General features: G+C 47.8%; 1 pseudogene; it reads right to left on the bottom strand.

Moving 5' to 3' along the window:
- Positions 1 to 1,874: 1,874 nt before the first annotated feature.
- LOC118972251 (olfactory receptor 6J1-like) lies at positions 1,875 to 22,587 on the bottom strand (annotated as a pseudogene).
- Between the last annotated feature and the right edge of the window lie 1,745 nt (positions 22,588 to 24,332).

Raw genomic sequence — 24,332 nt, 5'->3', positions numbered from 1 at the left:
GCCTGTGTAATCAATTGCTCTTCTTGCTGCACTTGTGCAAATGATCAAGCCAGCTGTTATTTTCTTAACCTTTATTATTACTTCTAATAAAAATGAGAGTGATTTTAGAGAAAAGTATTGTTTCAATAATGGCAGCCTCCTTCCAGAATAGAAAATCCAACTCCAGATGTTGCTACATAACCTAATAACACAATTTGTTTTATCTTGCCTAGAAGCCACAAAACTGCAAATAGTAATAGAAATGAACCCCAGAATAGAAGCGCCAGCCTTCTGAGGCCCTCTCAACTGACCAGTGATGGAGACCTAGCTGCACCCTTTACAGCGCCCCCTTCTCAGCATGAAGCAGCCAGAGCGGTCATCGCCCCTTTTCCCTAGCAGCAGCTAGAGTCCCTATCTGTAGAAGAGAGAATGAGACAAAGACCGAGACTCACTTTATCCTCTGTAAGTAGGCAAAGAACCTGCATTGAAAGAGTTCCTAAAACTTACACCTCCCTCTGCAACAGGACAGAAGTAATCAGCACCACCCCAGCTTATTCTAACAAGTAGTAGGCCAGCCAAACCGGAGTCACTCCATGTGTTACCTTTATCAAAGAACGCATTAGCACCATGCAAATCATAGTGTTGAGACAGAACTATCAGAGTGTTAACCAAACAGATGACCCCTAATTTCATGATTGAAATAGATACAAGAAGAAGAGGGGAATGTAAGAATAGAAATAGGTTAGCATAAGCATAGCCATCTTAAAGGCCTAGAAGCCATTTTCTGAGTATGTGACTTAGAAAGAAAAACTGGAACTGGGTAAGGCCTTGAAAAACAAGCTAATCATGAACACCAGATGGTGGGCAGCTGTGGCCTTTAGTCAGCTAACCTTGGTCAGCTAATCCTACATACCAAGCTTATCGTGCAGAACCTCCCTGACAATTGAGGAGTGGTCTTATCTTGCTCCTGCCTAACCCCAGGATGTATGTCTTGCAAGAATAATGTGCAGTTGTGGAAAATTACTATGAGTTAAGTGTTTTGAAAATGCTATATAAACCCTTGGCTTTGAGTGCTCAGGGTCCTTGTTGAGACCCGCTGCGTCGGGCTGACATTGGACCCCAGCTAGCTGGCTGAATAAAGACTTTGTTTGAATTTACATCTCTATGCCTGTGTAGTTTGTTCTCTGGAGAAGCCTTGGAAGCCCGGACCCTAACAGACTGCAGCTGTACAATCATGTTCTTTAGTAGCCTGCCCCAAAATCTCCTTTCTTTGCCTTTGGGAAGTTCTCAGAACATAATCTTACTCCATTTAGTGCTCTGTGGCTCCCCCAAATCATGGGGTGGTAGGAACTTAGTTCCCATGCTGAGCAGATTCAAGAAGACACTGGACACCAGGTGACCTGGCTTCAGGAGTTGGCAAGGGATTTTTCCGTAAACTGAGCAGGGGTTCAATGAACTTTCCTTTCCTCCTTCTGTTTTCCCTTGCCCTCTACTGTCTGCATGGCTGCTGCCATCCACTACTACTCTTCTTTAATGAATTCCTTTCTTACTTACACTCATCCAACCTGGCCAAGAATTCTTTCTTGCTCAGTGTCAAGAATCCTCGCCTGTCCTGGTTTCACCTAGTGTTTAGTGAGAGACCTCCCCTGATGCAGCTGCCCAGCAACAATTTGGGGCTGAGGAACAGGACTGTGTCTTGCATAAGAATGTGAGCATGTTGGTTATTATGAACATGTTCTATTACAGGAAGCAGTATTTTTAAGTAACACAGACTATATATATTCACCATAATCATTATAGATCCCCACTGAGGATAAACAAGGATTAGAGCATATAACAGTGGATTGGAGAATAATTAAGGTTTTTTCCTAGAGAAGATGGAAGGATACATGCAGAGGGGACCAGGAAGGACTTTGCGTCAAGCTGATAGAAGAGTTGTGCTCAAGACCCATGAGGAAATGGGGCCAAACCTGTTGGAGCTTTGAATAGGACACAGGCTGCACAGCCCTTCTGTAATTCTTAGAACACTCAACATAGATGGGACTTAGAGATTAAGTTCAGCCCTGACATACTTCAGATGAGGTCACTGAGGTCCAGAGTGGCTAGTGACAGAGCTGTGGCCATAGTATTCAAGTTAGAACCAAGACCAGAGTCCAAGTCCTCATCTCCAAGCTCAGTCTTACTGCCACAGTAGTCCACTCAGGATCCTTTGGCTATTCACCATTTTGCTAAGGCAAGTCCTGTCTTTCTACTCCTAAGGATTTGTACAAGAGACATGTGGTGATGAAGAGGAAGAGGGCCTATCCCTTCCTAGTGGTCTTTGTTGGAGGACAATCTGTTCCTCAGCATTGTCCTCATCCTCTTTTCTAAAACTGCTGGAACCCTGACCCAGTCATCCTTGAGGACGCCCAACACCATGTCATTCCTCAAGTATATATACCCTGTGGTGCTAAGGAATTGAACCACAACCTTGCTCAGTACTGAAGGGACCTTGATGATCTCCAGGTATTCTTTCTGTGAGAGAGTTACATAGGTAAATACTGTGACACCACCAGAAATCATGACTACAGTCAGGTGGAAAGCACAGGTATTGAGTAAAGTCTTCTTCCTTCCACTTGCAGAAGGGATGTGCACAGTTGTCAAAATGATGTGCATATAGGAATAGGACACAAGGACTATGAGGCAGAGGATGACCATGAGTGCAAGCAGAAAATCTATTGGTTCTGTGATATAATGAGTTATAAGGAATATATATTTGGTCATTCATATGACCAAATATATATTTCCAGGTATATCTGGTTTTCATCCACAGTTCCTGAAAACACTTTAGAGCCTTAAAGGTGAAATGGGTGTCTTGTCATGTTAATGAGACTTTGGACCCCACCCAAGCACAGGGGCTGGACACTGAATCAGCCAATGGCCAAAGATTTAGTCAATTGTGACTAGGCAATGAAGGGCTCACAAAAACCTCTGAGAAGAACTTATCACTCTCTTGGATCCTGCTTCTCTGTCAGAAAGAGGTTCCAAACATGGAGAACCAGAATGCTTCCATGTGCAACCAAGCTAGACCCCAAGCTCCAAGAGGACAGAAACTCCTTTTTTGGGACCTTGCCCTGTGTATCTGTTCATCTGGCTGTTAGCGTGTATACTTCACACTATCCTTTATTAAACTGGTAAACATGTGTTTTCCTGAGTTCTTTGAGCCACTCTAGCAAATTAATCATACCTAAGGGGGAGGTTGTGGGAACCTCCAATCTGTACCTGCTTGATCAGAGGCATAGGTAACTGCCTGGGGTTTGTGACTGGCATCTGGAGGGCAGTCTTGCTGGACAGAGCCCTTAACCTGGGGAATATGATGCTGTCTCCGGGCAGACAGAATCAGAATTAAGTTGAATTCTTGGACACCCTGCTGGTGTTCAAGGATGGCTTGGTGTTGAGCACAGGAAGACCCCTCCCACACATGCATGTTGGAATCGGGTCTGGGAACCCAAAAGGAGTTGTGCTATTACTGCTATATATTGTTGCTGTATATGAAAAAGCAAAGGCTCAGTGGCAGTGGTGTGTTGCCAAGAGAGGGTCAGCAAGAGCCCACTGTCATAGAAGAAGTGGGTTAATAATGGAGGGATCACAGAAGGGCATCTGGAAAATGAGGATGGTTGGAAAGAGCACAAATAGGAAGGCTTCCACCCAAGAGATCACAGTAGTCTCAATGCAGACCTGTACCACAGCAGGTAGCAGATGGTAATACAGTGATCATACGACACGACTGTCAGCAGAAGACACTGCCATGCCAGGAAGAAGTACAAATAGCACTGAGTGATACACCCAGCAAAGGGGATTGTTTTTTTCCCCAGACACCAAGTTGGCCAACAGTTTTGGAGAACTGACTGAGGTGATGAGGATGGCCAGTATAGAGAGGCTACACAGGAAGGAGCCCATGGGGGTGTGGAGGTAGGCATAAGACAGCACAAAAGAGATGATGAGACATGTCTCTGGGAGCAACTGCTGGAACAGGAGCAGGAGCAGTAGGCACAGCAGCTCCACCTGACTGCTGAGAGGAAATCCCTGCAAAATAAACTCAGGACCTTGGCAGTCTGACTCTCCAGGGACCTGGGGGGCCTGGTCCTATTCCTCTAATGGAACAAAAGGGAAAAGGACTTAGAGGAATGCTCAGTGTGTGAAACTCCATGACTAGAAAAATAGTGTTAGGGTCCTAGACTCCGAGGTTCCTCCAGAGAACAAACCACACGGATGCGGAGATGTAAATTCAAGCAAAGTCTTTAATCAGCCAGCTAGCTGGGGCCGACAGCACCTCTCCTGACTTGCAGGTAGAGTCCGAGCTGCAGACCCCCAAGCAACTTTAGGTATGGATTATATAGGGTTTTCACAGCTGTTGCACCGAAGCCCCCACGTTACCACAACCAATGAATTTGGAACACATTCTATACTTTAGCCAATAAAACTGAAAGGGGAACACACCGGTTGCCTGACCTTTACACAAGCATTCCTTTGTGACTTATCACGAGTTTCGGCCCTAGGGGGTCGCCCACTCCTAGTTATCTAATTTAGGGCAGGGTCCAGGAATGTTAGTCTCAGGCAGTTTCTACTAAAACGGGTGGTTTTGTTCTAAGGTGCAGTTAAATTTTATCCTGATTCTTGATGTTCTGCATTCCTTTACAATAGGAACAGAGTATGTGTTAATCCAAATTAGATATGCAATCCAAATTTAACTTGGTTTTAAATTATTTGTCTATCAAATCAGAAAGAAAGATGTTTTAATGATAATGTTCACTGTTAACAAGGATGCCTGCCTTGAGAAGTACACTGTCACACAGTGCATATGAACTTCCTAAAAAATAATCTAGCAATTTATATTGCTAAAAGATAAACTGAAGCATATTACAAATTCTAAGAGTTTATTTGAGCAAAATCATTTGGAATGGGGCAATGCCTAACAAGAAGTGGTTAGGAGTTCTCCACTGGCAGGAGCTGGAGAAACACTTTTACAGAGAAAAGGAGGGAGCAAAACAAGGAAATTATTGATGGACTGTAGCTGATAGTGAAGGGTCCCCACCAGTAAGATGGCAAACTTCCGGCTTCTCTTCGGGGTCCTCAGTTCCCGCCGGCGCAACCTGAAGCCCAATCACCTCTCACTCCCCTCCCAATCCCAGCACCTAGCCAAAAGCCACCAGCCCTGTAGAAGTGATAACTCAATCAATTCATATCCCTTCCTATATAACCCAGCACCTTTCCCTAATAAAGCAGAACTCTCCGGTGAATTGCTGCTGTGTGTCGCTCCTTTCCTTTCATTGGTGCCGAAACCCGGGAGACAGGACACCCCAACTGGGCCCCGTCTTCTCTCCGACACCAGCAGCAGCTTGCCCTCATCCTCTTTTTCCGGTGCTGGCTCATCACACTCACCACTCCTCTCTGGACTTTAGGTAAGATTTGCCCCCAGAGTGGGCCACTCTTCTCCAAGCTATCGCAGTGCCATTGACCGTGATCATCCGGCAAGTTGGCCCTGATGCTCGGGGATGAGGAGGGAATGCTCCCCGCCTCAGGTCTTCACAGCTGCGGTAGACCCTCAGGCCCCTCCTCCAACAGCCATAAATCCCCGCCTCAAGCCTTTACGGCTGCGGCGGATGCTCAGGCCCCTCCTCCGACAGTCATAAACACATTCACAGTCCCTTCCATCAGTGCTGAAACTTTTTAAGCAAAATTTCCCCGGGGTGGGCCACTCTTCCCTGAGCTATCGCAGTGCCATTGACCGTGATCATCCGGCAAAGCCCTAACACTCGGGGATGAGGAGGGAACTCTCCCTGCCTCAGGCCTTTACAGCTGCGGCGGACGCTCAGGCCCCTCCTCCAACAGCCATAAATCCCTGCCTCAAGCCTTTATGGCTGCGGCGGACGCTCAGGCCCCTTCTCCGACAGTCATAAATCCCTGCCTCAGACCTTCACGGTGGCGGTCGACTCTCAGGCACCCCCCTCCAACAGCCATAAATGAGGTGACTCCTTTGTAGATGAGAACACTCCCTTTTCCCCCCCTCCTCCTTCTGCTCCATCCACTGAAAACGCCTAGCGATAGGTACCTCGTGACTCCGGCACTCTGCCTTCTTAGGGAAGTCTGGGTGACGACCCACACTTCCTAAGAAATTCCGACTCGTGTACGAGTTTCCGCAGACCACCAAGGATCATCAGGGACGCCCTTTGTCTCCTTGTGGTCTGCTTCCAGTCCGAGGATCTCTGTTCGTCTTCCCCTGTTTGTCTCCTTCTCTGTCCTTTAGCCATGGGAGCCTCCTCATCCCTCCCCGAAAGTTCACCTCTTGAATGCCTGCTTAAGCATCTGGCTACCCTCTCCCTGACGCCTGATATAAAACCAAAACTTCTCCGTAAATATTGCTCCCAAGATTAGCCGACATACCCCCTAGACAATAACAACCAATGGCCCGCAGGGGGAACTCTTGATCCTAACATCACTCGCGATCTTTTTAACTACTGCCAGCGCCTAGAAAAAATGGAAAGAGATTCCCTATATTGAAGCTTTCTGCCCCCTCCTCCCCCAGCCCCCTCCCAAGTTCTCATAGCCTGCAAGACGCCACCCCCACAGAAGCCTCCCATTCACTCCCTTCCCCTTCTTCTCCTACAACAGCCTTTCTCCCTTCCTCCCCCACCATCTCCTCCCCCTCTCACCTCCTCCGCCTTCATCCCCCGCAGATTAAGCCCGAGCCTTTCAGCCCCCCCTTTAACTAGGTCCCAAGGGCCTCCTCCGTCTTTGCCCTCATCACCTGTTTCTCCCCTGTTAGGGACCGCCTTTGTCTTCTCACATGTTTGTAGAGAGAATGGGAAAGCACCTCCCCCCATGTCTGAACGCAGCATGGGAAAGCACAAGCTAAACAAAAACCGGTGCAGTCCTTAGAAGTTATCTGTCCACAAAAACATGTGCAGTCCTTAGAAGTTATCTGTCCACAAAAACATATCTTGCCAAGACTCCTCACTCTGAAAATAGGGAGACCTTAAAGATGTGTAGAAACACCGCCCCTGCTTCTAGCTATGCCCTTCCCCCACTTGCCGATGTGGCAGGAATAGAAAACAACGCATTCCATAAGCAATTAACTGGAGCCCTGCTGTAGCTCAATTAGTAGAGCATGGGACTGTTAAACTCAGAGTCATGAGTTCAAGCCCAACTAAAGCAGCAGAGACAAGCAGCTGGGCTGCAGGCTGGCAACACGTGGGTCTGATTCTATCTTTATTTTCTTTGCCCCCCTTCTGCACTTCAGGACCTGCTCAACTAGGCACGGCTAGACCGCATCACTCTCCCACAAACTGAGCCAGAACCCTTCAGTCCCCCTCAGACTCGGTCCCGAGAGCCTCCCAAAATTATCGCCCCCCTCTGGGAAGTAGCAAGATCTGAAGGCATGGTGCGCGTTCACATCGCTTTCTCCTTAGGAGATTTAGCCCAACTAGAGAAACGCCTAAGTTCCTTTTCCACTGATCGCACGACATACATCAGGGAGTTTCAATGGACCCTCCAGTCTTACAGCCTCACAAATCATGACATTTTCATGCTCCTGGCCAATACTCTCCTCCCTGAAGAGCATAGACGAGTTTGGGACTTCGTCCAAACACACGCTACCGAAAACCACAGGACTAACCCCACCTATCCCCCTGGCCCCACTGCTGTCCCAGAACAAGACCCACACTGAGATTATAACACCGCCATGGGTCTCCACTCTCGAGATATTTTTGCCTCCTGCTTAATAGCAGGTCTGAAAAAGGCAGCTCGTAAACTAGTCAATTTTCAAAAGCTCCAAGACATAATTCAAAAGAGAGATGAAACCCCCTCCGAAGTCTTTGACAGACTCACTCAAGCCCTATTACAGTATACCAGCCTGGACCCAGAAACACCTGAAGGAAGACAGGTCCTTATGACATACTTCCTAGCTCAAAGCTACCCCGACATTAAAGCTAAACTCAAAAAGTTAGAACAGGGCCCCGCTACCCCACAGACTGAGATCCTAACAGTAGCCTTTAAAGTCTTCCATAACCAAGAAGAGGAGAAAGAACGCCGTAAACAAAAAGCTGATCAGGCCAATTTCCAGATGTTAGCCCAGCTGATAAAACCACAACCTGGGCGCCCCTCTACAAACAAGCCTCCCCAGGAGCTTGTTTCAAGTGCGGAAAAGAGGGACATTAGTCAAGGGTGTGCCCCTCCCCCAGATCTCCTACCACCCCATGCCCCAAATGCCACAAAAAGAGCCACTGGGGGTCTGATTGCCCAACCACCCGAAGCTGGATGAACAACCCCCATCCTAAGCCCGCCATAGTAGAGCCAGCAGAAGAAGATTGATGGGGTCCGGGGGCTTCTCACCCGACCATTTCCATCACCAAACAGGAGCCCAGGGTTACTTTAACAGTAGACGGTCGCCCCATCTCCTTCCTCCTAGATACAGGAGCCATCTTCTCAGTCTTGTGAGAATACCGGGGCCCTACCACGCCAGCCATTACTCCTATAGTCGGGGTAAAAAGTAAACAGATTTTCCCATTAAACCCCCCCCTTTTTATGCACAATCCTAGACAATCCCATACCTTTTTCCCACTCCTTCCTGGTTATACCCCAGTGTCCCATCCCTTTACTAAGACGAGACATCCTTTCCCTCCTCCACATTTTCATAACTATATCCACTCCCACAGCCCCCAGTACTCCCTTTCTGATGGCCCTCATAGCCGACAACCCCCTCTACCCAATGAAAGCTCCGGTTCTGCCCTCATAAACAGTGTAAATCCCTAAGTTTGAGACATTACAAGCCCCTCCGTAGCCCTATGTCCGCCTGCCTCTATCAAATTATATGACCCCTCTCAGTATATCTGTCAGGCCCAATACCCCCTAAACACTTCAGCACTCATAGGCCTCCAACCCATCATTCAAGCAGACCCACTCACTCCCCATTTAATACCCCCATATTAGCTGTTAAAAAAAACCAACGGATCTTTCCGCCTTGTCCAAGACCTTCACCTCATCAACATAGCCGTTGTCCCTATCCATCCCTTAGTTCCAAATCCATACAGCCTTTTATCGCAGATCCCTGCCTCAGCATCCCAATTCTCAGTCCTAAATCTCAAAGACCCATTTTTCTATCCCTCTAGACCCCTGCTCCCATGATTTTTTAATCTTCACCTGGACGGACCCATACACAAGACATTCTAAACAACTCACTTGGACAGTTTTGCCACAAAGCTTCCGAGATAGTCCCCATATTTTTAAACACGTCCTACCTCAAGACCTCAAACAGTTTCATCATGATCACTCCAAGTCCACCTTATAATACATAGACAATCTTCTACTCTGCAGTCTCTCATGGGAACAGTCTCAACTTGACACTGCCTCCCTACTTAACCTTCTAGCTTCCAGAAGTTACCGAGTATCCCCCGTCAAAGCTCAAATCTCTTCCCCTCCTGTCACTTACCTCAGATTCCTTCTATCTCAACAAAGAAAGTCCATTACCTTAGACAGAAAATGGCTCCTCTCTGACCTGCCCATTCCCAAAACCAAGACAGAAATCCTTTCCTTTCTAAGCCTAGCTAGATATTTTAGAGCATAGATCCCTAACTTCTCCCTGCTTCCTGTTAGCAAGACCCCTATACGACCTCAGCAAGAGCCCCCCCTAAAAAACCATTATCCTCCTCACCCTGACCCTCCTTCATTAAGCTCCGTCAAGCCCTTGTGGAAGCCCCAGCTCTCCATCTTCCTGATTTGTCGAAGCCCTTCTCATTATACATTCATGAGAGGTCCAGTCAAGCTCTAAGAGTCCTAAGCCAATATTATGGCCCATCCTTTGCCCCAGTAGCTTATCTCTCCAAGCAATTAGACCCCACAGTTCAGGGATGGGCCCCCTGCCTACGAGCATTAGCCGCTAGACAGCTTTTGCAGAAAGAAGCTCATAAACTGACATTCAGTGCGCCCCTTACCATTTTGTCCCCACATCACCTAAAAAATCTCTTAACCTACAAAAGTTTACAGACTCTCCCTCCCTCCAGACTCCTCACCTTACTGTCCTCTTTCCTCCAAAATCCCATTCACCCCCTTTGCCATCCATACCCGAATCATGACTTTTTCCTCCTTTACTGCTCTCTTGCTTTTTCCTCATTCTTATTGTCTTCCCCGCCACCCCAGCCTCCTTTGTATGGCGATTCAAAGTCAGAGAGACTTACACACAGCATCAAACAAAAGTTACTGCCCTCATTGCCACACCAGACTGCTCTCTAAAAAGCTGCTCTGAGCCTTTGTACCTCCACTTTCCTCCCTCCACTGAAGTATTCATTTACAGCTACCTTTATTCTCCCTACCTCTGCTTCCTCTATGACCAAAGACAAGCCTATTGCAGGCGATGGCAAGACACCTACGGGAAATGTCCCTACTGGTCTTGCACCATTCACTACATGAGTGACTTCCAGTACCCACAGTATTACTCCTCCGTTTCATAAAATATCCCAACGGCTCATTGTCCTTATCAATCCCAGATCCCTGGGACTCTTGATGGGCTGCTAGAGTAACAGCCTCAGTTTACTACAAAGGGTCCTCGACCCCCCACGGTACCCTTCATATCTCTCGAGAGTATATTCCTTCTCGCTCCCAGATCTCTCAAGTTGCATCAAATATCAGACATTCCAAGAAAGTCATTATCCAAACTCTTGATAGCACTTCTTCATCTTCTTATTCCTCCTACTCTTAGTTACAGCTCATTCAAGACACCACCATCTTTCTCAACCACACCCTCAACACCGCCAATTGTTTCTTGTGCTCATCACTACAGCGCCCACTGCTGGCCGCTGTGCCCCTCAATATTTCCAACTACTCTTTCCATGCAGAAAGACAACCCCTCCATCCCCTTGCAGACATACCCCTATGAGAACCAGAATACGCAGATAATCTCACCATCCACCACTGTGTAAGCCCAACTCCACCCCCCTCCAGCGCACTTCACTGCCTCTCTATCTACACCCCTACCTCCAGCTCTAAGACTTTTACGCAACCGAGACACTTCTTTTAGTGTAATGGCAGTCTTTTCAACTCACTGCCTCTCAACTCCGATACACCCTGCATTCCTGTCACCCTAATCCCACAACTTACACTTTACAGCATGGCAGAATTCCTTGAGCTCCAACCTCCCTTGCCCTCGCGCACAAAAAGGGCTGCTTTCCTTCCCATCGTGGTCAGTAGCTCTTTGATCACCTCAGCCATTGGGGCAGGGTTTTCGGGAGAAGCCTTGGGTCACTCTCTATAGGCAGTTAGAGATCTCAACGCCAAACTTGAGAGAGCCCTGACATCCACTGCCGATTCTCTAGCCTCTCTCCAAAGACAGGTCATTTCGCTAGCTAAAGTCACCCTTCAAAACTGGCGGGCCCTAGATCTGCTTACAGCCGAGAAGGGCGGCACCTGCATCTTCCTCTGGGAAGAGTGCTGCTATTCCGGCATTGTAGAAACTAACATTACCAAACTCACCGACCTTGCCTCCAGCCTCCACTCTGCTTCCAATTCCAACCCATTCTCTTCAATACTAACAAACCCCCTCCTCACCTAGCTCTGGCCCATTGCAGGCCCCATAATAATCATTCTTCTCACCTGTCTCTTCTTACCCTGTATAATAAAGTTCATCAAATCAGAGAAATCTCTAATCAAGCTTTCAACCAGCTTTTACTCAGGAACTACCAGCTTCTGGCCACAGAAGATCCCTCACCCTCAAGTGACCTCCTCACCACACACTGAGATGGACCCCTCTCTCCACTGGAAACTGTTCCTGGAAACAATGGCCACAGACGCCTAGCTCCTGACACCCATATCCTCTTGGCACCATTAGAATCAACAGGTCCTCAACCTATGGTTACAGGGAACCTTCATTGATTTCCAAACCTGAAGAAGTCCACATCTACTCGTCCTTACTATGGGGAGTCCTATCAACCCTTTCCTCCCAATCCTCAAGCCCTCACTCCCTTCTCCACCCCTGTTCAGCAGGAAGCAGCCAGAGAGAAGGCAACATCCACAAACCCATAGAGGAGAAAGGGGGGAATGAAGGGTCCCCACCAGTAAGATGGCAAACTTCCGGCTTCTCTTCGGGGTCCTCAGTTCCCGCTGGCGCCACCTGAAGCCCAATCACCTCTAGCTCTCCTCCCAATCCCAGCACCTAGCCAACAGCCACCAGCCCTGTAGAAGTGACACCTCAATCAATTCATACCCCTTCCTATATAACCCAGCACCTTTACCTAATAAAGCAGAACTCTCCAGTAAATTGCTGCTATGTGTCGCTCCTTTCCTTTCAGATAGCCCTGTTGGCTGCTTGTGTTTGGTTGTCCCCAGGTTTCCATTTCCTAACTTTGAGGCATTGACGGGCCTACATTTTAGTTTTCTACCATGGCATTAGAGCCACCTCAGTCTGATGGTCTCCTCATTTAAATTAGTTAAATAATTGCAATACTTAAAATTGAGCAAATCCTTAGACTGATGAAGTAATTATAAATGTGTTAGAAAGATTTTGCCACAAGAACGTCTACCACAGAATTGCTTATAATGATGAAAATTAGGCAATAAATTAAGTATCCCAAAACTGGGAATGGAATAAATAAATGATTGAACATTTAAACAATAACATATCTATCATGCAGCCATTACAAATTATCTTATAATAACATGTAAAGGAAAGATATTCACAATGTATTATTATTATTAAGTTTTTTAAAAACAAATTATAAACTAGTTGTAACATGGTCCATTTGGGGGTCAAAATATAAATTATCAAAGGTCCTACAATCATCAAGACATGGTTGAATGTAAAAAGGAAAGAGAATTTGCCTAGCAGAGATCAAGACTTATAAAACCAGTGATTAAGGCAAGATGGTATTGGAAAAAATACACACAAAATCACCAGCAGAACAATACAGACAGCCAAGAAACAGAGTCTATCTCAGGCTGCCTTCCTCCATCCTAAAGTTAATCTTTATCCTGACTTCTAACACCATGGGTTACTTTTGCCTATTTTTTAAATTTATATAAATGGAACATTATACTGTGCATTGTTTTATATTTGGCATCTTTTGTTCAAATCTTGCATTTGAAAGATTCAATCATTCAGTGTTTTCATTGCCATATATTTCACCATTTTACATATACACAAATCTGTCTTTAGTTATCTGGTTTGAATGGACCTCTGTTTTTTAAATTCAAAATATCAGTGACTAAGAAAATAATATCACTTTCTAATAACAGAAAAAACTTCCTATCTAAAAACAGTTATTTTTTAAGATCCAAAGCAGAACTTTTACTCTACAAAAATTTATTTAATGTGAATGACATTCATAAACACATGGATTAATGCACAAATTTACTATAAAGGTCAATCACCTTAGTACAATATCTGTATGAGGACAATCCTTCCAGAAAGTTTAAGGCTGCCACCTTATCCTGCTTTAACCACCACTAACAACTAACAGCCCCTCCCATGCCTGCCTTCCCTTTACCTGATCATGTTAATAGTTTGGCAATTGGCTAATTATAATAGGTGATGAGGGCAAATATTTTCCAGAACCAACAAACAACTTCATGATGTCCTAGCAACTCTCATGAGGATCCTACTCATAAGTTTTAAAAAATCATTAGCTCCACTATAATTGTTATTTTATATTAGCCTCCACCTCATTCTGATTGTGTATGATCATAGAACCATTGAATTTTGCAGATGGAAGGATCCTAGTGCTACAACCTCCTCATTCCACAGATGGAGATATTAAGTTCAACACAGATCAAGTGAGTTGCCCAAGGTGACAAAGCTGTTGAAGGAATAAAACCCAGCTCTCCTGACTAGAACAATTTGGAAAAGAAGAAAACTAGTGAAGGATAGACATGCAGGCAAAAGATTCATGTAAGATGTGAAATTAAAACTGAGCATGCATAAATAACTTAGAGCCTAGCTAGAGGGCAATGAGCCCTGGAACATGAGTAAAGAAAGGTACTGGGTTAGGCTACTACTTATCATCACATGACCCCCTGAAGGCAGAAACTGAATTTCATTCATCTTGGTATTCCCTAAGCCTAGTACCATGTCAGGGACATGAGAGAGACTCAGTGAAGAATCACCAGCAGTGAATAATCAAATGGATGTGAAACCATATACTCTGGAGAAGTGTTTGTAAAGAAGAAGAAAAGGATGGATCCTCAGTGAAAGTCTTCAGTGAAAAGGCAGGAGAAGGACTCACCACGAGGAGCAGGAGGGGTAGTCAGAAAGCAGGCCAACACAAACAGCATCATGCAGTTAGCAAGCACGCAAGGAGCAATCCAAGATGGTAGGAGCATCAACACTGCCAAATATATGAAGAGTTATGAAGAACAAGAATGAAGAAAAAGTCATCGGACAATTAAAAAAACAAACAGACAAACCAAGGCAAAAATGTCTATTACCAAACAAGACCAGCAACAAATTTTGTTGGGAAAGGTTTAGAGTTCCAGTGCAGCTGGTGAAGGGCCCCCACCAGTAAGATGGCAAACTTCCGGCTTCTCTTCGGGGTCCTCAGTTCCCGCCGGTGCCACCTGAAGCCCAATCATCTCTCACCCCCCTCCCAATCCCAGCACCTAGCCAACAGCCAACAGCCCCGTAGAAGTAACACCTCAATTCATGCCCCTTCCTATATAACCCAGCACCTTTCCCTAATAAAGCGGAATTCTCTGGTGAATTGCTGCTGTGTGTCGCTCCTTTCCTTTCATTGGTGCCAAAACCCGGGAGACAGGACACCCCAACTGGGCCCCATCTTCCCCCCAACACCAGCAGCAGCTTGCCCTCGTCCTCTTTTTCCGGTGCTGGCTCATCACACTCACCACTCCTCTCTGGCCTTTAGGTAAGTTTTCCCCCCCGGAGTGGGCCACTCTTCCCCGAGCTATCGCAGTGCCATTGACCGTGATCGTCCGGCAAGGCCCTGACGCTCGGGGATGAGGAGGGAACTCTCCCTGCCTCAGGCCTTCATGGCTGCGGCAGACCCTCAGGCCCCTCCTCCAACAGCGATAAATCCCCGCCTCAGGCCTTCACGGCTGCGGTGGACCCTCAGGCCCCTCCTCTGGCAGTCATAAACACACTCACTGTACCTTCCATCAGTGCCGAAACTTTTTAAGCAAAATTTCCCCGGGGTGGGCCACTCTTCCCCGAGCTATTGCACTGCTATTGACCGTGATCGTCCGGCAAGGCCCTGATGCTTGGGGACGAGGAGGGAACTCTCCCTGCCTCAGGCCTTCATGGCTGCGGCGGACCCTCAGGCCCCTCCTCCAGCAGCCATAAATCCCCGCCTCAGGCCTTCACAGCTGCGACAGGACCTCAGGCCCCCCCTCCAACAGCCATAAATGAGGTGACTTCTTTGCGGATGAGAATGCTCCCTTCCCCCCCCTCCTCCTTCTGTTCCGTCCGCTGAAATCTGTTCTCTCTGCCGAAAACTCCTAGCGCTAAGTACCTCGTGACTCCGGCAAACTGCCTTCTTAGGGAAGTCTGGGTGACGACCCACACTTCCTAAGAAATTCCGACTCGTGTACGAGTTTCCGCAGACCACCAAGGATCATCGGGGACGCCCTTTGTCTCCTTGCGGTCTGCTTCCAGTCCGAGGATCTCCATTCCTCTTCCCCTGTTTGTCTCCTTCTCTGTCCTTTAGCCATGGGAGCCTCCTCATCCCTCCCCAAAAGTTCACCTCTTGAATGCCTGCTTAAGCATCTGGCTACCCTCTCCCTGACGCCTGATATAAAACCAAAACTTCTCCGTAAATATTGCTCCCAAGATTGGTCGACATACCCCCTAGACAATAACAACCAATGGCCCGCAGGGGGAACTCTTGATCCTAACATCACTCGCAATCTTTTTAACTACTGCCAGCGCCTGAAAAAATGGAAGGAGATTCCCTATATCGAAGCTTTCCGCCTCCTCCTCCCCCCGCCCCCTCCCAAGTTCTCCTAGCCTGCAAGCCGTCTCCCTCCCCTCCACACACTCCCAGTCCCTCTTCGATTACCTTTGACCCGGCCAACGAGCCTCTGCCATACAGACTTCCCCCTTTGGCCCCTCCCCCTCCTACAAACCCTCCATCCTCCTCCACTGCCGCTGCCTCTTTTCCCGCAGCAGAAGCCTCGCGTCCTCTCCCTTCCCTTTCTTCTCCTAAAACAGCCCCTCCCACTTCCTCTACCGCCGCCACCGCTGCCTCTTTCCCCGCGGAAGCCTCCCGTCCTCTCCCTTCCCCATCTTTTCCTACAACACCCCCTCCCCTTCCTCTACCGCCACCGCCGCCTCTTTCCCCACAGCAGCCTCCCTTCCTCTCCCTTCCCCCTCTTCCCCTCCCTCCACCACCATCTCCTCTCCCACCTCACCCCATCCTCCTCCGTCCCCCTCACCTCCCCCCCTCCTGCAGATCGAGCCTGAGCCTTTCAGCTCCCCTCTAACTAAGTTTCAGGAGCCTCCTCCGTCTTTGCCCCCTCAGACTCGGTCCCGAGGGCCTCCCAAAATTATCGCTGCTTTGCCCCCATCACCTGTTTCCCCCGCACAGACTGAGCCAGAACCCTTCAGTCCCCCTCAGGCTCAGTCCCAAGGGCCTCCCAAAATTATTGCCCCACTCCGGGAAGTAGCAGGATCGAAAGGCATCGTGCGCGTTCACGTCCCTTTCTCCTTAAGAGATTTAGCCCAACTAGAGAAACGCCTAGGTTCCTTTTCCATTGATCCCATGACATACATCAGGGAGTTTCAATGGACCCTCCAGTCTTACAGCCTCACGCATCATGACATTTTCATGCTCCTGGCCAATACTCTCCTCCCTGAAGAGCATAGACGAGTTTGGGACTTCGCCCAAACGCATGCTACTGAAACCCACAGGACTGACCCCACCTATTCCCCTGGCCCCACTGCTGTCCCCAAACAAGACCCACGCTGGGGTTATAACACTGCCGTGGGTCTCCACTCTCGAGATATTTTTGCCTCCTGCTTAATAGCAGGTCTGAAAAAGGCAGCTCGTAAAGTAGTCAGTTTTCAAAAGCTCCAAGACATAATTCAAAAGAGAGACGAAACGCCCTCCGAAGTCTTTGACAGACTCACTCAAGCCCTATTACAGTATACCAGCCTAGACCCAGAAACACCTGAAGGAAAACATGTCCTTATGACATACTTCCTAGCTCAAAGCTACCCCGACATTAAAGCTAAACTCAAAAAGTTAGAACAGGGCCCCGCTACCCCACAGACTGAGATCCTAACAGTGGCCTTTAAAGTCTTCCATAACTGGGAGGAGGAGAAAGAACGCCGTAAACAGAAAGCTGATCAGGCCAATTTCCAAATGTTGGCCCAGCTGATAAAACCACAACCTGGGCGCCCCTCTACAAACAAGCCCCCCCCAAAGAGCTTGTTTCAAGTGTGGAAAAGAGGGACATTGCTCAAGGGTGTGCCCCTCCCCCAGATCTCCTACCACCCCGTGCCCCAGATGCCACAAAAAAGGCCACTGGGGGTCTGATTGCCCAACCACCCGAAGGGGAGGCTGGACGAACAACTCCCATCCTAAGCCCACCATAGTGGGGCTGGCAGAAGAAGATTAACGGGGCCTGGGAGCTACTCACCCAACCATTTCCATCACCAAACAGGAGCCCAGAGTTACTTCAACAGTAGATGGTCGCCCCATCTCCTTCCTCCTAGATACAGGAGCCACCTTCTCAGTCTTGCAAGAATACCGGGGCCCTACCATGCCAGCCATTACTCCTATAGTCAGGGTAGGAGGTAAACAGATTTTCCCATTAAACGCCCCTCCCCTTTTATGCACAATCCTAGACAATCCAATACCTTTCTCCCACTCCTTCCTAGTTATGCCCCAGTGTCCCATCCCTTTACTAGGACGAGACATCCTTTCCCTCCTCCACATTTCCATAACTATATCCACTCCCACAGCCCCCAGTACTCCCTTTCTGATTGCCCTCATAGCCGACAACCCCCCTCTACCCAATGAAAGCTCCGGTTCCACCCTCATACACCCTGTAAATCCAAAAGTTTGGGACATTACAAGCCCCTCCATGGCCCTATGTCCCCCTGCCTCTATCAAATTACGTGACCCTTCTCAGTATATCTGTCAGGCCCAACACCCCGTAACAACTTCAGCCCTCATAGGCCTCCAACCCATCATTCAAGATCTCTTAAACATAAATTACCTCAGACCCACTCACTCCCCATTTAATACCCCCATATTAGCTGTTAAAAAAAACCAACGGATCTTTCCACCATGTCCAAGACCTTCGCCTCATCAACATAGCCGTTGTCCCTATCCATCCCTTAGTTCCAAATCCATACAGCCTTTTATCACAGATCCCTGCCTCGGCATCCCACTTCTCAGTCCTAGATCTCAAGGACGCATTTTTTCTATCCCTCTAGACCCCTCCTCCCAAGATTTTTTCACCTTCACCTGGACGGACCCATGCACCAGACATTCTGAACAACTCACTTGGACAGTTTTGCCACAAAGCTTCCGAGATAGTCCCCATATTTTTAGACAGGTCCTAGCTCAGGACCTCAAACAGTTTCATCATGATCACTCCAAGTCCACCTTATTACAATACATGGACAATCTTCTACTCTGCAGTCCCTCTTGGGAACGGTCTTAACTTGACACTGCCTCCCTACTTAACCTTCTAACTTCCAGAGGTTACCAAGTATCCCCTGTCAAAGCTCAAATCTCTTCCCCTCCTGTCACTTACCTCAGATTCCTTCTATCTCAACAAAGAAAGTCCATTACCTTAGATAGAAAACGGCTCCTCTCTGACCTGCCCATTCCCAAAACCAAGACAGAAATCCTTTCCTTTCTAGGCCTGGCTGAGTATTTTAGAGCGTGGATCCCTAACTTCTCCCTGTTGGCAAGACCCCTATACAACCTCAGCAAGGGCCCCCCTAAAGAACCATTATCCTACTCACCCCGACACTCCTTCATTAAGCTCCGTCAAGCCCTTGTAGAAGCCCCAGCTCTCCATCTCCCTGATTTGTCAAAGCCCTTCTCATTATACATTCATGAGAGGTCCAGTCAAGCTCTAAGTGTCCTAAGCCAATATCATGGCCCATCCTTTGCCCCAGTAGCTTATCTCTCCAAGCAATTAGACCTCACAGTTCAGGGATGGGCCCCCTGCCTATGAGCATTAGCCGCTAGACAGCTCTTGCAGAAGGCAGCTCATAAACTGACATTCAGGGCACCCCTTACCATTCTGTCCCCACATTACCTAAAAGATCTCTTAACCTACAAACGTTTACAGACTCCCCTCCCTCCAGACTCCTGACCTTACTGTCCTCTTTCCTCCAAAATCCCGTTCACCCCCTTTGCCATCCATACCCGAATCATGACTTTTTCCTCCTTTACTGCGCTCTCGCTTTTTTTCCTCATTCCTATTGTCTTCCCCACCACCCCAGCCTCCTTTGTATGGCGATTCAAAGTCAGACAGACTTACACACAGCATCAAACAAAAGTTACTACCCTCATTGCCACACCAGACTGCCCTCTGAAAAGTTGCTCTGAGCCTTTATACCTCCACTTTCCTCCCTCCACTGAAGTGTTCACTAGCAGCTACCCTTATTCTCCCTACCTCTGCTTCCTCTATGACCAAAAACAAGTCTATTGCAGGCGATAGCCAGACACCTACAGATGTCCCTACTGGTCTTGCACCATTCACTACATGGGTAACATCCAGTACCCACAGTATTACTCCTCCAACCGTTTCATGAAATATCCCAACTGCTCATTCTCCTTATCAATCCCAGATCCCTGGGACTCTCGATGAGCTGCTGGAGTCACAGCCTCAGTTACTATGGGGGGTCCTCGACCCCCCACGGTACCCTTCATATCTCTCGAAAGTATGTTCCCTCTCATTCCCAGATCTCTCAAGTTGCATCAGATAGCAGACATTCCGAAAAAGTCATTATCCAAACTCTTGACGGCACCTCTTCATCTTCTTATCCCTGCCCCTCTTCCCATTTCTCCTACTCTTCATTACAGCTCATTCAGGACACCACCATCTTTCTCAACCGCACCCTTAACACAGCCAATTGTTTCTTGTGTGCATCACTACAGCGCCCACTGCTGACCGCCATGCCCCTTAATATTTCCAACTACTCCTTCCATGCAGAAAGACAACCCCTTTGCCCTCTGGCAGACATACCCCTATGGGAACCAGAATACGCAGATAATCTCACCATCCACCACTGTGTAGGCCCAACTCCACCCCCCTCCAGCGCACTTCACTGCCTCTCTATCTACACCCCTACCTCCAGCTCTAAGACTTTTACGCAACCGGGACACTTCTTTTGGTGTAATGGCAGTCTTTCCAACTCACTGCCTCTCAACTCTGATATACCCTGCATTCTCGTCACCCTAATCCCACAGCTTACACTTTACAGCATGGCAGAATTCCTTGAGCTCCAACCTCCCTTGCACTCGCGCACAAAAAAGGTTGCTTTCCTTCCCATCATGGTCAGTAGCTCTTTGATCACCTCAGTCATTGGGGCAGGGTTTTCGGGAGAAGCCTTGGGTCACTCTCTATGGGCAGTTAGAGATCTCAACACCAAACTTGAGGGAGCCCTGACATCCACTGCCGATTCCCTAGCCTCTCTCCAAAGACAGGTCATTTCGCTAGCTAAAGTCACCCTTCAAAACCGGCGGGCCCTAGATCTGCTTACAGCCGAGAAGGGCGGCACCTGCATCTTCCTCTGGGAAGAGTGCTGCTATTACATCAACGAATCCGGCACTGTAGAAACTGACATTACCAAACTCACCGACCTTGCCTCCAGCCTCCACTCTGCTTCCAATTCCAACCCATTCTCTTCAATACTAACAAACTCCCTCCTCACCTGGCTCTGGCCCATTGCGGGCCCCATAATAATCATTCTTCTCGCCTGTGTCTTCTTACCCTGTATAATAAAGTTCATAAAATCAGAAAAATCTCTAATCAAGCTTTCACCCAGCTTTTACTCAGGAACTACCAGCTTCTGGCCACAGAAGATCCCTCACCCTCACGTGACCTCCTCACCACATGCTGAGATGGACCCCTCTCTCCACTGGAAACTGTTCCTGGAAACAATGGCCACAGACGCCTGGCCCCTGACACCCATATCCTCTTGGCACCATTGGAATCAACAGGTCCTTGACCTATGGTTACAGGGAACCTTCATTGATTTCCAACCTAAAGAAGTCCACATCTACTCATCCTTACTGTGGGGAGTCCTATCAACCCTTTCCTCCCGGTCCTGAAGCCCTCACTCCCTTCTCCGTCCCCGTTCAGCAGGAAGCAGCCAGAGAGAAAGCAACGTCCACAACCCCATAGAGGAAAAAGGGGGGAATGAAGGGCCCCCACCAGTAAGATGGCAAACTTCCGGCTTCTCTTCAGGGTCCTCAGTTCCCACCAGTGCCACCTGAAGCCCAATCACCTCTCGCCCCCCTCCTAATCCCAGCACCTAGCCAACAGCCACCAGCCCCGTAGAAGTGACACCTCAATTCATGCCCCTTCCTATATAACCCAGCACCTTTCCCTAATAAAGTGGAATTCTCTGGTGAATTGCTGCTGTGTGTCGCTCCTTTCCTTTCAGCTGGGAAGAGTAGATAACATCCACCTCCAGCCTGGCACCCTTGGCATTCTCCCTGAGCACCCGCGCATGTTAGGAGCTTGAATTCTGCAGCAAACAGAGGGAAGAAGTGCCCCCTCAATCTATGCATATAAAAGGACGACTCTCCCAGGGCTTAAAGGAACTAGAACTTTGATCCTCTTTTAGATTCAATACCTCAGCACTGATTGATCAAACACCCTCCTGGAACACAACAGCCCCTAAGATGCTCAGTATATGCAGCACACATAAATAACTGAGTGATTGACTTCACAGAAGCATTTAGAATAAACTGATATGAAAGCCATGGCAAAAACTAGGGAGCAATGTAAAATATTACTTATCTCTTCCCTGTGACCACCACTGACTACATGTCTCAGATCACAAGACTAGGTGAGGAATGGAGGGTTAGACAGTGAAGGGCTCCCACTCCTTCAGCCCTGGCTTCAAATGTCAGTAATAGTGCCAGGAAAGTCACTCTGGAAGCCCCTAGAGGCACTGATGCCATGGCATTCGCATACCCTAGCCTGGCCGTCAGGCAGGTGCAGCTTTGCTTCTGCCCTTTACTGCCCAGCAAACATTATTACACCTCCCGTACCTCAGGCACTTTCAGTAGGTGCTGAACACACAACAGAGAACAAGCCCAGTGCTTGCCCCCCCAGGAGTCTATGGTTTAGAGCCAAAGGACCATAGATGAGCCTCAGGGTGCTCTGGGAAATCTCATAAATTACATGCAAAATAGTGAGTCTTTGTAAATTGGGAAGGAGGTGGAAGAGTCAAATCCTCAAACGGCTTTGTGACTCAAAAGGGTTAGGAACTACCAGTTTGGGACCACCCATTTTAGAAAATGCAATGTCACATCTATGTTCCTGGCAAGTACCCGAGCCCCGTAGCACCTCTGAGGTATCTCTACTGCTGTGTTCATGACTTGCCTTCCTCACCAGCTGTGGCAGATCCTGGCCATAGAGGCAGGAAGCACACCTCATGATTGCCATAGTCTCACAGTTCTCAGAGACTGTGTCCTAGGAAGGACGATTTTATCCAGGATGGCTGCTCCTTGGGATGGCTTTGGGCTCATCCTGTAGGCAGATCACTGTCTACTCCCTGACAGGCAGCATGACTAGGGAGGAATGTTTATGTCTTTCTAAAGTACTGTCTGCTTCCTAAGACTTCTCCAGAGTAAAAATCCACTGACTGAGCTGGAAGAACACTCTTCTCTTTTACAAATGGCAAGATATGACAGCAAGTGGTTCAGCCTAGGAGGAAGAGGGCAGAGGGAGTGCATCTACTGGGCAGAGCATTTCTGGGCTAAGCCGTCCAACTTCCCCTGCAAATTAATAAAATGTCATTCTGAAATGTTCCTCATTCAAGTACTTTTGTTAACATGACTCCCTCTCTAAACATGACCCACCCATCTTGAGGCACACCTTGCCCCTTCAGAAGGGAGGGACAGATTCCCCAGCCCTATGCTTGGGTGACACTGTCATTCCCCCCTCAATGCTTTATTCCTCTGTTGATTCCTCTGTGACAAAAAAACACATTTAAAGAAGGAAATATGTAATAGAGTGCTCTAATGTGCTTGAACCCAAATATTTTTTGAAAATACAATGTCTAGAAGCCAAGATAAGTCCTTTTATAAACTACCAGCAATTATCTGATTTAATTTTGGGAAAAAACTGTGTTTATTTCTATTGGGAAAACACTTCAGTGGTGTTATGGCAGTAAAGCCAAAATAGTGTCCTCAATAGCTTAAGCCCATACTTATCTCTGCTGCTCTCCTTCAGAATACTGTGATGGCTTGCACTGTGGGAAGAAGTGCCATCCCCTCCAGAATAGAATGTGTCCTGGAGACAGGATTAAAGATGGCAGAGTGGGAGATGAGACAGAGGCTTCCTCTTAAAACTGCATATAATATGAAAATATAATTAATACCACTAGCCCTGAGAGACCAGCAGGAAAGAGGACTGAGCCAGACTGCATAGACCTGAAGAAAAGAGCAGACCTCATGGAACAGGGTAACATACCAAAACTGTGGCCCAGCAGGACCCAAGCCCTTTCCACACCCAGCTCACTGGTAGGAGGAAGAGAAATGGAGTGGGGGAGGGAGTGGAGGTCTGGGACTGCTGAATACCTAACTCTGGAGATCTGTTCTGGGAGCACAAACCTGTATTTCATGGTGCTTTCATGATACTCTCATAATTACAGGGTTAAAAGCTAAGACAAGCAGAATTCCTGGAGAGACTGAGATTCCAGCCGCTTGTGGAAAGCAGGGATCCAGAACTGGCTGCTCTGGGACAAAAGCTTAAACCTCTGTGCTTGGCCCACTGGTTCAGACAGTAGAGACAGGCATAGCAGCCAGGAAGCAGGAAACAACTCTTTTCTCCACCAAGGCACCAATACCGCTCCCCTGCAACCCCTGACATTGCTTCAGTGGCTGAGCAGCTCCAGAGAGTAGAGCTTCTGGGCACTAGAGGGCACCATATACAAATATGAAATGCCAAAAAGAACCTGGTCCAGAGTAAAATTATTAATACAACTCCCAAGAAAGATTTAAATGACATGGACTTCATGACTCTTCCTGAAAGGGAGTTCAAAATAAAAATCATTAACATGCTCATGGAGGTACAGAAAGATATTCAAGAACTCAGGAATGAATTCTGGTCAAAGATCCAATCATTGAAGAGCACAATGGAGGGTATTAAAAGCAGATTGGATATGGTGGAGGAGACGA

This window comes from Manis javanica, chromosome 8, assembly GCF_040802235.1.
Source record: "Manis javanica isolate MJ-LG chromosome 8, MJ_LKY, whole genome shotgun sequence".
In the NCBI taxonomy this organism is placed as follows: domain Eukaryota; kingdom Metazoa; phylum Chordata; class Mammalia; order Pholidota; family Manidae; genus Manis; species Manis javanica.
This window is presented reverse-complemented; position numbering and strand designations above follow the sequence as displayed.